General features: G+C 47.7%; 1 long non-coding RNA gene across 1 annotated transcript in view; it reads left to right on the top strand.

The window, feature by feature from the left end:
• Positions 1–2,844: 2,844 nt before the first annotated feature.
• LOC118971550 (uncharacterized) overlaps positions 2,845–15,451 on the top strand; it is a 36,837-nt gene continuing 24,230 nt past the window's right edge. Inside the window, exon 1 of the long non-coding RNA XR_005060027.2 lies at positions 2,845–3,264. This is a non-coding gene — a long non-coding RNA (uncharacterized lncRNA). The remainder of the gene's footprint in view (positions 3,265–15,451) is intronic.

The following is a 15,451-nucleotide window of genomic DNA, read 5'->3' as shown; positions in this document are numbered from 1 at the left end:
TCAAGGCTCTTCCCTTCCTTGAACTGCCTCTTCGGCTTCAACATGGAATTACTGTTTCCCTGTGGCCCCCAGCACACCCTGGTCTGCCCATGTGCCATGCTTGGAGCAGACATCAGGGGTTGCAAGGTGGACTCCCTCCAACTGGATCCAGACTGTAGATCCAGGTGTGTTTGGCCTGAGTGTTGGTTTTCAATTGAATTAGTTGGTATATGGGTGGTTCCCAGCAGGAAAGGGAGGGCACATTCAGAAGGGTTAATTGAGGACAGCTCCTAATGAAAGGGCAATTTACATGAGCATTTACATAGGCAGGATGAAGAGAACAAAGTATAGTGAGGTACCCAGAGACTAGCAATAGGGGAGTCATTGCTCCCCTAGACAGGAAGGGATGGAGAGCTCACCAGACCACAAGAGCCATAGCCTGGGAGAGAGACCACCAAGACAGGTCACTTGTGTCTCAGCAGGATGTTCTGGAATGTCTCTGAGTGGCAGGCACACCGTAGGAGCTGTGGCAGCACACAGAAGAAAATAGCCACTGCCAAGACCAGTAAATGTGGGTAGGTGGGTTGGGGGCGGTCTCTTTGGCGTGGCTTGGAACTAGGCAGTTGAGTATCCTGATTTCCCACCTTCCAATCTCTGATCTACCTATTCTGCCCATTGGCCAAACCCAAGTAGAATCTAGAGGACTGGGGTGGGTGGGAGTTGCTGTTCACAAGTTACCTTCCCAGTACACAGCCAGGTGGAGAATGAATCCAAACATGTATATGGACAATAATCCACAGTTGCCAACTTTAACTTTTGAAAATCAGGAGATTTGACATAAAAATCTGGATTCCTATTTCCTTAATAGAAAAGTTGGGAAAATATGGCATCCCTGGACCTACATTCCCACAGGGTAACAACTGGCAGCTTCCCCCTGTCCAAATGGAGCCCTCTGCCTCCCTAGGACCTCACCATTGTTCTCGCCTGGCTTCTTGGGCTTCTCTCCTTGCTACACTAGGTACATGGGCCCTTGACAAAACCGGGCCAGAATTAGCTGACCAACAGTGTTGGGTAGAGATGAGACCCAAAGAAGGTGACCTTCAAAGAGCTCACACTCTGATGGGGTGGACATCGAAGGTCCAGGCACCACTATCTGAATGTAAATGAGGACATGTTTACTTAAATCCTCACACCCTCTGCAGCCCAGAGCCCCACTTTGCTCATGGGGGACCTTGGCCCCCTTGCAAACACTCCTGTCTGGAACTCTGTGGGGAGGTTGAATCTGCTGAATACTGATTCTGGAGCCCAGCTCACATCCTGCAGCCTGCTTATGGGGCTGTGGACTGTCTTGGCTGTGATGCCCTCCACAAAAGTGCCAATGGCTCTGCCAATAGCTCTTCTTCCCACAGTTCCAAAAGCCACCAGGTCTTGACTTATCAGAGCATGGCTGGATTCTGGGTTAGAATCAGGAGGAAGCCTGACACTCTCTACTGTCCCCAGGGCCCTGAGCTACCTCTGCTTATGTCTAGAACCTCTCAAAGCCCTCATGAAAACAGCTTCTTCAACTTCTGGCTCTACCCCAGTGCTGCTAGTAACAGAGGTTGCAGATACCATGCCATCCCTTCCATTCTGCTTGTTTCTCCTCTTTGGAATGAGGTCCTCGTTGAAGGGAGGATGCAAGAGGACCTTCTCCTTTCCTGACTCTTTCACTTGCTAGAAACAGCCAAGTCCACAACTCTGTAATCTACACAACACAGAACTTCATGTGCAGAAAGAGAATGCTGGAGAAGGTGCCTGATGGCTTCGTGGATGAAGGGTCTGGAGTGAGGCCTCAAAGGATGGGGAGGACCTGGGTTGGTATGTGGTGGGGAGGAAGGCAGTATAGACGACTAACCTAAGTGTGAATGTGCTAGATTTGAGGGAAGTGAGGGGACCAAGCTGGCCACACAAGAGAAAGTATGAAAGGCAGGTCGCACCAAATGAATGAAGGCTGGGATGTCTGGGCTCTACCCATGGGTACTGGCCCTCATTGCCACTGTGAACGGACTGAACAAGACCTCATACATACTTTCTACCTCTTGCTGCTGCCTCATCTTCAAATCTAGATTGGCTGCGTAAAGGACATCGTCCTGCCTTATAGTGGAGGTCCAGGGTCCTTGCTGAAGGGAAGACACAAGAGGACCTTCCCCTTTCCTGACTCTGAATCGTGCTACTTCCATCGTGTTCTGGATCACACGTGGCATGTTATAAGAGACACATGCATTCCCTTCGGATTAGCCTTCACAGGAGATGAATAGTCAGGCAGGCTGATGAAGTTACCAGCTGTAACCTTCACCCAGCTGGACAACATGGGGTGATGAGATGTGGGGATCGCACAAGTGGTTCACTTAGACTTAGAATGTGAGCGGCAGCCGGTTTCTATTGAACCCTGTTCCTTCCTCATTATCTAGAAAAAAAGGCACAGTGTTTCTCATTCCCTCATGGAACACCTCTCCTGGGGCATTAGTGTTCCACGGACCCAATCTGGGAATTTCTGCTCCTCTGTCTTACAGTCTTTGTGTATTATACATAATTGCATATGATACAGACACATTGCATATGACACACAATGTACACACATGTAGGATGGAAACTTACACACAATATGACTGTCATCAGAATAACCTTAATAAAACACTGCCCTAAACTTGTCACTCATTCACTCAGAGGCCCCAGGGTCCACAGCAGGAAGGTCACTCAAAGCCTCCATCACTTGGCTTCACTGGGCCTATTCCACTTAGACGTTCTCGTCGCGGGTTCTGGTCATGTGGCCGCTCTGGACCAATCACAACCCAGGGGAAAGGGCGCCATGATTGGCCGGCCGAATCACCTGACTTCATCCACGGCGCCTACCCGGCGGCTGTACTGACCCGCGAGGCCGCGGGGCCCCGGCCGCTCCCGATGCGACAGCATCGGAGCCACCTGGCCGGGCTGTGCGCAGAGTGAGTTAAGGTGTGTGAAGCGAGAGCTTCCGGGGTCCCTGCATAGACCTTCCCTCCACGTCCGGACCCGGGCCTGTGCCTCGGGTCCCACACCGCTGGCCGTACAGCCTTCTTTGTGCGTGCTGGGCTCCTGCCCTGGTCCTGTGCTGTCATTCCACTATTCCCAGGCTTCTGCCATGTTCTGCCAGCCAGCCTGTGCCTGGCGAAGGGAGGGCCCTCTACACAGGTGCTGATTACCTGACCGAGCGACAGCCCGTGTCCTCCGGGAGATCTGCGCCTCCTGAACGGATGTCCGCAAGGAAAGGTAGGCCTTGGGGAGCATGCAGCATTATCCAGTGCAAGCACCACACAGCAGCAAGAATAGCCCCAGATGGCATAGCATACACGTGTGCGTGTTAGACTCCAGGCGGGTGGCCAGAGATTCCACACCTCTCACGAGAAGGACGGTGTGGAAGCTGAAAACTTACCAGAGGCTTTCCCCATCCCCACCCCCTGCCCACCTCGGACAGGGCAGGTGGGGAATGGGAGTGCTTGTCCTCCCAGCCTGCTCTGTAACTAGAGTTCACACGCTACCCTGTTCTGGCCGGTGAGACTTAAGTGGAGGTTTGTAAGGAGCTTCTGGGAAAGACCTTTTCTTCCTGATAGAGAAGGAAGACTGCTAAGCTAACATCTACTTACTACCTCTGAATTTGGTGTGTGATTATGATGCCTGGAGCTGGTGCAGCCATCTTATATCCAGAGGAAAAAGTCCAGGAGAATCTCAGAGAAGCTAGCCCAGAGTCACTGAAATAATGCAGCTCTTCCCTCTCTTTGGATGTATTTTTTGAAATAGTTTTAAAAAGAAGAAAGCCCCTGTGTAAACCAGTTATTCAGTGACTTCCATACTTGCAACTGATACACTGAGGTGGAAAGAAGGACAGAGGCCTATCTGGCTTGCAGATTTCTAGGAAGCCTTGTCTTGATGACTACCAGTACTACAGAACTAGACAATACCATCTTGCTCAAAGGAAAAAATTATGTTAAAATATTTTATGGAAGCCGCGTAACATTTCTCAAATCCTTCTTACCTCAGCCTCTTCTCATCACCATGGCGGCCAACATTTCCATGTAAACAGCAAGGATATCATCAGAGAAAATGTGGGGCAGCAAGCCTGCAAATGCAGCCTTCACACCACCACCCCAACCTCACCCTTCCTTCCTGAGGCATCTGTCCTCTACTCCAGGGATCTTCCCTCCTTCTTGGCACTTTTATGTAACTGCCCATTAGTATCGGGAAAGTCTTTAGATCTTGTAAAAAATATCCCTTACATCAATATGTGTCCCTCCACTCCCACATCCTTTCCAATGTCCAGCAAACACTGCTCTAAGATAAGAAATGCATTATGCTATTAGGTGAAAAATTATTCTCCACAAAGTCTGCAGAGAGCCAGTTAAATGCAGGTCAGAGTGGATTTGAAGTCACCTTTGACTGTAAACCCTCAAATTGAGTGCACAGTTGTGCTTATCCCAACCATTGGAGTCCCTCCACTTTTAAGTATTACCAATGTGAAGAGATGAACTCGGGAAATAATTTATTTACCCAGAGTGATTGTTTCAGTTGTCTATCAAATAGGGGGACTTCATTCTCTGGATGGAGCTGTCTTGTTTTTAAAGTCTTTATTATAGAAAATTTCAAGCATACACAAAATTAGAATTGTGTAATGACTCCCATGTTAACCCCCACAACCCAGCTTCAATAACCACTGTGGCCAATCTTGTTTCATCTACTCTTTCCACTCTTGGATTATTTTGAAACAAATCCTAGACATTTTGAGATTTCACCTATTTGTATATCAGTGTATGTCTCTGAAAGTTAATAATTACCTTAAAAATAACTATAATATCATTTTCACACCTTAAAAATTGAAAATAATTCCTAATATCACCAAATATCCTATCAGTGTTCAAATTTTCCTGATTGTCCCATAACTGTTTTTGCCTGATTATTAAATCAGGATTGAAATGACCAACTTTGTGATTTGTTGATTTGTCTTTAAATCTCTTAAAAATCTGTAAGTTCTCTACCTCATTTTATTTGCTATAGTGTGTTTGTTGGAGAAACCAGTTGTTTGTCCTGTAAAGTTTCCTACACAGGATTTTGATGATTAAATTTCTATGGTGTTGTTCAACATGTTCTTTGTCTCTTGTATTGTAAGTTGTTAGAGCTGGAAGTTTGGTCAGATTCAAGATTGATATTTTTGGTAAGAATATGGCAAGGGTGGCTTGCCGTGCTTGTCTTCAAGGGTTCCTTAGGGGACTCTGGTCGCCTCTCTTTCTGTGGTGCTGGCACCCCATGATGACCATTGCATAGATCCATGGTTTTGCTAGAGGTTGAAATACCAGGATATTCTCATTCTATGATTCCATCTCTGTTTATGAGCAGGGATACTTCAATGAAAGGGTACTTGCTGGCCTCCACTATGAGGTTACCCTGAGGTACAGTTTGTATAGCAAAGGCAGAATAAATATTTGCTTCTTACCCTGTATTCACTAGCTTTCTAAGTAATTGGTTTTCCCGGCATTCTTCAAAGGTGACAAACGCATTTTAGTGGGATCTTTTTTTTTCCTTTTGTGACTATCACCAGGAATTTGTACATCGAAACATATTTGGTGCATCTCAAGTCATTGCAATCATTATTTTTATAGATGCTAAAAGTGGGCCATCTTTGGCCAGTGGGAGCCTCTTCAAATAGACTCATGAGTCTTCCAGTAGGACTCTAGTCATCTTTGATCACCTCCTTGCCGTTCTATATGACAAGATGCTCCAGGCTCATTTTGTATGTTTCCTACTCCAGACCTGGAGTCAGTCATTTTTCCAAGGAGCCCAATTCTTTTAGGAGGCAGTGGTATTTAGAAACCACAGTCTAAGGTCCGTAAGAGGGGTCTACTTTTGATTCTAAGATAGAAGCCAGAGTTCTAGGACTCAAGAGGCATGTCACAGACAAAAGAGTTACTCTGTCGTCCTTTGTCCCCATTATCTTTTGCCCAAGATGAGGCTAAACAACATTCAAGTATTACCTACATGGTGGTCAGTTGTTTGGGAATGACACCTTTTCCTGTTTGGTCAGAAACCTGAGCAGTTTCTGACTAGCCCCTGAGTGATGGGGTAGATATGAATGCAGTAAATTTGAAACATTTATCTTCAACTCAGCACCAGCTGTAAGGGCACTGCTTTAGAGATGAGGGGCATGATGGACAATTGTCACTTGCAGTCACACTGCTTACCTCCTGGGTAATGTGTCATTCTTTACGTGGAGTATTAAGCACGATTTCAGGGCAAAGAGCAGATTCTCACAAGGATTCTGCAAACGTTGTATTTGTTACAATTGAGTAACATCTTTCTGGGAGAGTTACCTACAGGACTTGGAGAAATTTCCTTTATAAACAAACAGATGACAGTCACAATTTTAACATTCCATTTGTTTCCACAGAAGAGGAAATCTCATTAGTTATGGTGAATGAAAGAGGCAGATTTGGGGTCTCTAAAGTGGAATTTGACCAAGGTCTCTCAGAATGCAAGGTCTCTTGTACTCACAGGAAGTGGGATTTTTGAGATTCTAGCATTAAAAAAAAATGTTGGCTTCAGAAAAAGTATATATGAAAAATTTATTGATTCATGAACTCTTACAAAGAACATGAGGAAAAGTGAAAACTGAGAACATTTGGGGAAGAATCCAATTCTTAGAAATACATGAAATAAAATTAATATTGAGTTTTTTCTCTTCCCACCAGGAATATGTTCAAGAAAATATAATTAAGTTCCCTTTGACTACTTAAAACAAATCGATGTAGGGGTATAGTTCAATGCAAAGAGCACATAGGAGACCCATGTGTAAGACCCAAGTTGTAAGCTATGGTTCTGTCCCTACCTTGTCCTGTGACCCTGGCCTGCTTGCATCCGTTTTGGGTCTCCAGCTGATCATCTGTGCAAAGAAGACATTGCCAAATGTGTACAGAGGCTGGACTGGCCGTGTATGAGTCACTGGGGAGACTCCAAAATGTCTACCTACGGGGAATGGTTAAGTCAGCCACGATAAGCCACATCATGGAGTTTTTGTAGCTGTCAGAGTGAGGTAAACATAGGTGTACTGATGTGGAAAGGTATCCACGATGTATTAAGTTTTAAAAATGTGTGATCTTGTTTAATGGGAAAAATAAAAACTGTATGGTTAGCTCTTCCCAGGAAAACATGAAGCCCTAGAGGACACACACCAGACTGTTAGCAGTGTCCTTGGAGGACTAGCTGTGTTCACTCTCATTATTTCTGCACCATTGGAATTCACTTAGAATGAGATGTATTGTGAAATTTAAACACATTTTCACTTAAAAAGTAAGAGATTCTGATTCTCTACATTTGGGTTAGAGCCCAGGAATTTGAATTTTTGTGAACCGTGTCTTTCCCAAGTGATTTTGAATAGAACAACTGAACCAATGTTCACAAAGATATCTTCCAGCTCTAACACCCTATGATCCCACAAAGTTTGCTTGACTCATGACTCTGGGAAGAGGAGGAGAAAGACCAAACAAGGAGACAGTGGGAGGGCAGAAGGGAGTGCACGGTACTGGAGCATAAGAAGGTGGGCCGAGGTGTGCGGCTCAGCAGTTCTCAGCCTGCCCACACACACGTGTCCCGTGGGAGATGCACAGCAGTCTTGGGGCACAGGCAGGTGTTCTCCATGTCCCCATTGTACCAATGGGGACACTGAGGTTCAGAGAAGTGAAGTTCTTGGAGTAAGTTTGTAAATGGCAGAGCTGGGATTACAACCCCAGGCTGTGTGACCCCACAGCGAGTGCTTTTCCACCACATCTGCCATTTGGGACATGAAATGTGTTCCTTACTATGATCCCCAGGGATTATGCTTATGGTTAAACGGTATCAGGTAGCTTTCCATGGCGAAGGAGGGAGGGAGAAAGCCTAACAATACTGACATTTAATAAGGGCTCACTGTACTCCAGGTCCTGGCTGAGCACTTTTCACACAAGATCACTTCTAACCCTACAGAGAGCCAGCCAAGCAGGTACCGTGTTTGTCCTCATTTTGCAGGTGATAGAACTGAGGCTCAGAGGGATTAAATAACTTCACCCAAAATGAGTGAAGTTGGTAGTGAGATTGAACCCAGGTCTTCTATTTTAAGAAAAGCAGACAAGGAGAAAGGAAGTGGGAATAAAATGACAGAGAAGTGGGTGTGTCCCACTGGTCTCCAAGAGGCTCCTGTTTCTTGGGGCTGTCACCACCCCACACAGCTAGGGATCCTGGGGGCCTTTCAGAAGGAAAGCACAGCCTTACTGCCAGCCAGCCAGCCAGCCTCCTTCCCTCCCACAGTATATTTCCTTTGCCTACGTCGATAGGTATCCAGTTCCACCAAAGACTCCAAGCTCCTGGATCTGGTTTTAATCAGGAGCTAGAGCTGAGCCCTAGAGCAGTTGCCTGGCAGCCTTCAGCAAGGGCCAGGTGGAGCCCTGCCACTGTCTCTTCCCCAGAGGCCTCCTGGAGAAAGGCGCTTGGTTTCTGGAGCCCCAGCCTTGGGTAGTGGCCCTGTGTGCCTACCATTCAAGGCGCCTTCCTTTGGGCAATGTCTCCAGAGACGGAAGATCCAGCCACAGCCTCTCAGTGCCAAAGCCCTGGGCTCACATCCCTCTCTATTGTCTCTGCAGCCACAGCTATCAGAGAGGCTGTGGCAGCAAGAACAGTTCTGTTCTCTTCCTAGCCACGGGACAGATCTTACCGCGCATCTCCTCCTTTCAGCCTGAGGGCAGCCCGGACATACTCCCTGTCTTCATGGAGCCTGTCTCAGCCCGATGAGACAAACATGAGTCATAACTGAACAACTGTATGGCCATGAGCGCAGCAGAAGACATGATTCTGTGTGTCCCTGCGTAACTCCTGACTCATCCCGGCCAGTGCATGGAAAGTAGGATGTGATGGGTGAGGAGGGGTTTCCAGACAGTACTGAAGCACTTGGGGAAAGGAAAGTGGAAAAGCCCAGCAGTAGTCCACCCAGCCACCTTTGTGTGAATTAAAAAAAGGGACCCCTTCTCCTGTGTCTGGGCAGACACAGAAAGTAACCCAGCCTCGTTTGTGCAGTGCACAGACTGTGCAGCTGTACTGGTGGCCCTGAGGCCGTGGCAGCTAATGTTTTTCTTCCCCTCTGGTTAGAGAACCCCTGTTTCTAGAAGCGAAGTGATTCTATGCAGTTTAGTGGGGCTAACCTGGCAGGGGGCACCTTTTGCTTCAGTCACAGCCAGAATGCCACATCATCATGGCCATGCTGATCAGTTTTGGGAAGGGCATGTGATCCAAGCTGTTGGGACTGCCCCTTCCTTAGCGAGGAGGTGCCCTCCCTCGGTGGGGTTTGCAGGCCCTCAGTATTGGTTAAGTCTAGAGCTTTTGGAGCTGTAAGTTGTTACTTGTAGGGGAGACTCTGCCAGATTATGAAGCCAACACAGAAAAAGGGACAGCTGAGAACTGGGGAAGAGAGAGAATTCTGAGATTTTTTAAATGCAAGGATTTTCTCCTAGAACTCTCCATTTACAACAGCCATTAATTTGCCTTTTCTATTTAACTACTCTGAGTTTTTATGCCACAACTGAAAGAACTACCATTATGGAAAGACCTGCTGGAATGCGAGCCAGTGGACACATAGCCTTTAGTGCTTTAAAAACCAAACCAAGGAAGCTTTGGCTAGGCCTCAGGGGTTTCTAACTCAAGGGCTACAGATGAGAACAGGGGTATGGGACGAGCTAGACTCCATTCCAAGCCTCTCCCAGGTGGAATCTCTCCCTGTGCTTTCTCCATTCCCCTGGGGCTGGCTGAGGCCAGGCTTCTGGGACCACTCAGCCCTCAGTTTGGGGACTGGCATCTGGGGAGGACAAGCAGAAGGAGCTGCCTGGTGAAGTGGCAGAAAAGTTGTCTCTACTGAGCCCTACAAAATCTTATGGGACTCACTTTATGTCATTGCAATCTGCTGCATGCTGCCAGGCCCCCGCTGGAGAGGCCCTGCTTACTCTGTGCATCTTGCAAATTTCTATTTTGCCACTAAAATTCAGCTCAAGGGGTATTTATTCTTGTTCTGGAAAACTTTCTGGGGCAATGTTTAGCTTTGCTTCCCACCAAGAGGCAGATTCTGTGTCCCCATCTCTTGAATCTGGTTGGTCCTATGACAGCTTTGACAGTAAAGTATGTTGAAGTGATGACGCTTGCCTTCTGAGGCTGTCTTAAAATGCCACCAGTTTCTGCCTTGTACACTGGAAATGCTCGGTCTTGACCCTGAGATGTGGAAAGTCTGACTTACCTAAGACCACCTTGCTGGAGAGCCCACACATGGACCCTTCTGCGCACGGTCCCAGCTGAACCCATTCTCTAGCCAGCCCAGTCCAACCCTTCAAGACACCCCCAGCCATTAGAGTCACCCCAGCTGAGGACCCAGACATGGGGGAGCAGGGAAGATGCATCCCCACAGCACCCCATCTAAATTCCTCACAGAATCTTCAAGTACATATGGTTTTGATGCCACTAGTTTTTGTGGTTGTTCTCTTCCTATCCTAATGTTTTTCTTCCCCTCTGATTCTGTGTGTCCCTGCGTAACTCCTGACTCATCCCGGCCAGTGCATGGGAACTCTTGTTTTGGAACAAGAGATAAATGGGGCACCATCCTGACTCCTCTGGGCAAACTCCAGTGCTTCTTTCTTTGTGTGTATGTGTATGTGTGTGTGTGTTCGTGTTCCTCATGCACTGCTCCAGCAGAGCCCTGGCCACACTGGGCTGTAACTGTCTCATTACATTCCTGTCCTTCCTGCTAGACTATGAAGTCCTGGGGATAGGCAATCAGGAGCTGTGTCTCTATGTTCCATGCTCAGGAACTGCACTGAGCAGACTCAGCAGATGTGTGTGTGTGAGAGAGAACAGCTTGGGGAAGCCCTTGGCAATGGCAGAAGTCTAGCCAGGTGCACACCTGCAGATCTTATGGGAGCTGATATAAGAGAGAGGTGTCTCTAGGCTGGGTGATCCAGTGAGGTCCACACTCACTGTGGAAATTAAACTACTGAGTTAAATGACAGTCTCAGGCTCCTTCCATCTGTACCAACCCTCAATAGTACCAGCCCTGGAGAGGGGCTGAGCCTACAACGAGAGTGACGAGACTTCCACCATACAGAGAGATCTGGGGCCAGGAGCCAGACCTGGGATACTTAGCTTAGAAACAAAGGTACCACCTGCCCCATCTGGCAGTCCATCTAGTCGCTTATTTAGATCATCAAGATTGGTGGGGCAGGGCAGGGTGGTTATCAGGGAGCTGGGAAGAGCCCCACATGTGCTACCAGAAGTTAATCTGCCTGAGAACTGGATAGCCCGCCTTTGAGGAGCAGGGGTCTTGAGCTGAGAGAGCATTTCCATTTCCCCCCTTACGGAGGCTGTTCAGAATGTAGTTGGGAAAGCAGCTGTGGAAGAGTCGACAGCAGGGAAGGTGGCCAACTTGCCCTGCTGCCTTGAGCTGGGAGGGCAGCCGGCATGGGGGGTCTGCACTTCAGGACAGGAGGGTACCCGGACACAGGGAGAGCCCAGCTCCCCGGCCTTTCTAACCCCGATGGGACTATGACACAGCCCGAGGTTTTTGTAGGGAGGTCCATATTCTTGTTGGGCCTCAAGCAACTGGTGAGGTTTCAGGACAAGGACCTGTGAAGGGAAGCAAGAAGGGGACACATATTTGTTGAGACCTACTATGTACCAGAAGTTTTACAGCCATCAGCTAATTCAACCCCCATCACCACCTTTTAGATGTGTATTTGTGGTCACACTTTATAGCTGGGAAAGCAGATTTGGAGAGTTTCAGTAAGGGATGGCTGCAGTGTGGTTCCCTAAGGGACAGGGGAGGCGGCGTGGGGGCCAATACCTCTGTGACCCCATGTGGACTCCGCGCTCCTGTGGGCACTGTAAGCAGGCTGGACTCATGATCCCACACAGATCGGGGCTGAATCCATTGCTGCCACGCACACGCAGTGTGACCTTGGGTAGCCACTTGCACAGTGTGCCTCTGCTTTGCCTTTACAGACTTCAGCAAGCTCAGCAAGGCTCTCGTGGCCACTGGGTATGCTGTTGCCTGGGGGCAGGTGGGAGCCTGTCAGAGCAGCTGCCCTCGGGAGGTGGCTAGGCAGGTGCAGGCGCCGTCCAGGCTGTGCGCTGAGGCCTCTGGCTGGCAGTTTTCTAAGTGGCTGCAGATGTGTTGTGAGATCACCAGCAGGCCAGCTGCGAAGAGATGACAATATTCTCCCATTCCAGCTGGCGCTCTGCCACCCTCTGCCTCCACTCAGGGCTGTGTTCCCTTCTCTCAGGGACAGGCCGTGAGAGGAGAGTTTGAAGAGGACACTTGTAGAAACACAGAGAAAAAGCTGCTTCCTCTGGGGGATGTATTACAGGAGGTTAGGGGAGAAATTTTTGCTGGCATGTTTTTTCTTTTTTTAAAATTTTTTATTAAGGTATGATTGATTGATATACACTCTTATGAAGGTTTCACATGAAAAAACAATGTGGTTACTACATTTACCCATATTATCAAGTCCCCACCCACACCCCAATGCAGTCACTGTCCATCAGTGCAGCAAGTTGCCAGAGATCCACTATGTCCCTTCTCTGTGATACGCTGTTCTCCCCGTGACCCCCACACCATGTGTACTAAACATAATGCCCCTCAGTCCCCTTCTCCCTCCCTCCCCACCCGCCCTCCCACACCCCTCCCCTTTGGTAACCACTAGTTCATTCTTGGAGTCTCTGAGTCTGCTGCTATTTTGTTCCTTCAGTTTTGCTTCGTTGTTATACTCCACAAATGAGGGAAATCATTTGGCACTTGTCTTTCTCTGCCTGGCTTATTTCACTGAGTATAATGTCCTCCAGCTCCATCCATGTTGTTGCAAATGCTAAGATTTGTTTCTTTTTTATGGCTGAATAGTATTCCATTGTATATATGTACCACATCTTCTTTATCCATTCATCTATTGATGGACAGTTAGGTTGCTTCCATATCTTGGCTATTGTAAAAAGTGCTGGGATAAACATAGGGGTGCATATGTCTTTTTGAATCTGAGAAGTTGTATTCTTTGGGTAAATTCCAAGGAGTGGGATTCCAGGGTAAAATGGTATTTATATTTTTATTTTTTTGAGGAACCTCCATATTGCTTTCCACAATGGTTGAACGAGCTTACATTCCCACCAGCAGTGTAGGAGGGTTCCCCTTTCTCTGCATCCTAGACAGCATTTGTTGTTAGTCTTTTCAGTGCTGGCCATCCTTACTGGTGTGAGGTGATATCTCATTGTGGTTTTACTTTGCATTTCCCTGATGATTAGTGATGTGGAGCATCTTCTCATGTGCCTGTTGGCCATCTGAATTTCAACTTTGGAGAAGTGTCTCTTCATATCCTCTGCCCGTTTGTTAATCAGGTTATTTGCTTTTTGGGTGTTGAGGTGTGTAAGTTCTTTATATATTTTGAATGCTAACCCCTTGTCGGATCTGTCATTTACAAATATATTCTCCCATACTGTAGGATGCCCTTTTGTTTTGTTGATGATGTCCTTTGCCGTATAAAGCTTTTTAGTTTGATGTAGTCCCATGAGTTCATTTTTGCTTTTGTTTCCCTTTCTTGAGGAGACGGGTTCAGGAAGAAGTTGCTCATGCTTATATTACGGAGATGTTTGTGCTGGCATCTATTTTCCAGGATGATGTTTTCCCATGAAAAAATACAGCAGCCTTGCCCCTTCCAATGTTCTAAATATGGATGTCAGACAAGCATCTTGTTTCAAATAGGCAGCGTAGGCTCATGGTGCAAAATTTAAAAGTACCCTGGGGCACTTAATACACACAAGGTCTCCCTCCGCCTCCTGAACTCCTAGAGGCACTTGCTGTTACTGTTTCTTAAGTGGGCTCTGGGAGATAGTCTGCATCTTGTCAACATGTCTTTATGCTTGTCACTATGACACTTGCCCACAGACCCACTCCACTCCCTCCCCTCTTCTTTGTGCCCAGGAGGTCCACCCTTTCAGGCTTGTGTCCCTGCCCTGGGTCAGCTGACTTCAGGTCAGATTCAGCCCAAGGGAGGCACCGGCAGGAGATAAAGGATGGGAGGGAAAATAAAGCCTTCTTTTCCCCTCTCTCCCTGCCTTGGGTGGCTTCTCTAGCAGCTGCTGCATGTCCTCCATGGAAGGGGACAGGTCTGTCAGGGTCCCAGAGCCAGCCGCTCAGCCCTGGAAGCCGCCCCATGCCTTTGTCTTTCCACGTACGGTTCTGGCAGCTTCCTTCAGTGGTTAGTTTCTCGGCTGACTTAGCTTTCCCTACTTGGTGTCTCAACTCTTAACATCACTTGTCTAACCAATTTCCTGAATTAAATTTTCTGTTTGAAAAACCTTGAGTGATCTCTGTCTTTCTAACCAGACAGATTTGATTCCCTGTTTTTGAAAGACCTCGTTAGCTGACAGCTTTCACAGATTCACAGATACTCCCTTTTTTCCTACCCAAACTGTGACATGTCATAGATTCATGGTTCTTCATCTTCCCTTTTTTGTTTACTGACATGCCTTGTGGGGTTGCCGTTGGCCTCTTTCTTATCAACATATGTAGAGCTGCCTCTTGTTTTTAATAGACATGTACAGTTCCTTTGTGCATATTACAGCTTATTCAGCCAGTCCCCATTGATGAACACTGAGGCTTTTCCCAGGTTTTTGCTATTACAGATAATTTCCTGGTGAATAACTTTGTATGTCTGTCAGTTCACCCATATGGACGTCTGTCTGCAGGGCATCTAGGAGTGGAAATGCTGAGTAGGTCCATTTATAACTTTGATAGATGTTACCAACTTGTCCTGCAGAGAAGCTGGGCCAGCTCACTGCCTGCCAGATGGTGTGTGAGAAGGCCCTGCCTTGGGAGGCTTCTGGGAGCCTAGACTTAGGTGTCTCGAGGGTGGGGACCATGTCTTTTTTGCTTGCCAGACATCCCCAGGGCATAGCCTGGTAGAAAACTCTATAAATATTTGTGGAGTGAAATTAATAAATGGAGAGGTGCCATGGGAGAGTGCAGGTCATCAGCCTCTGACTCTGCCATTGACAGGCTGAGTAACCTTGAACAAGTCCCTTGGATTCCATGATCTCAGAGCCTTCTCCAGACCTCACTGCCTGGGATCAAGGGCTTCCAACCTGGTAAGCATCAGAATCATGGGGAGCACTTTAAAAATGACAGGTCTGGGACTCCATCCAAGGATTCAGCAGCAGGAGTCCTGGGGTGGTGTCCCCACCGAGACCCCCTCAGGAATGAGTGACTTTCTCTCCCAGCTACTGGGGGTACAGCTGTCAGGAAGCTCTTAGCTGCAGCCCTCTTTGCGAAGTGCCTAGGCTGAGAAGAGCAGCGATGCCCAGGGTCGTATCCTTGTCCTGGGTTGTGCTGTAATGAGTGGTCACCTTGCGGAGCAAAGGC

Source organism: Manis javanica, chromosome 18 (genome assembly GCF_040802235.1).
Source record: "Manis javanica isolate MJ-LG chromosome 18, MJ_LKY, whole genome shotgun sequence".
NCBI classification, from domain to species: domain Eukaryota; kingdom Metazoa; phylum Chordata; class Mammalia; order Pholidota; family Manidae; genus Manis; species Manis javanica.
This window is presented reverse-complemented; position numbering and strand designations above follow the sequence as displayed.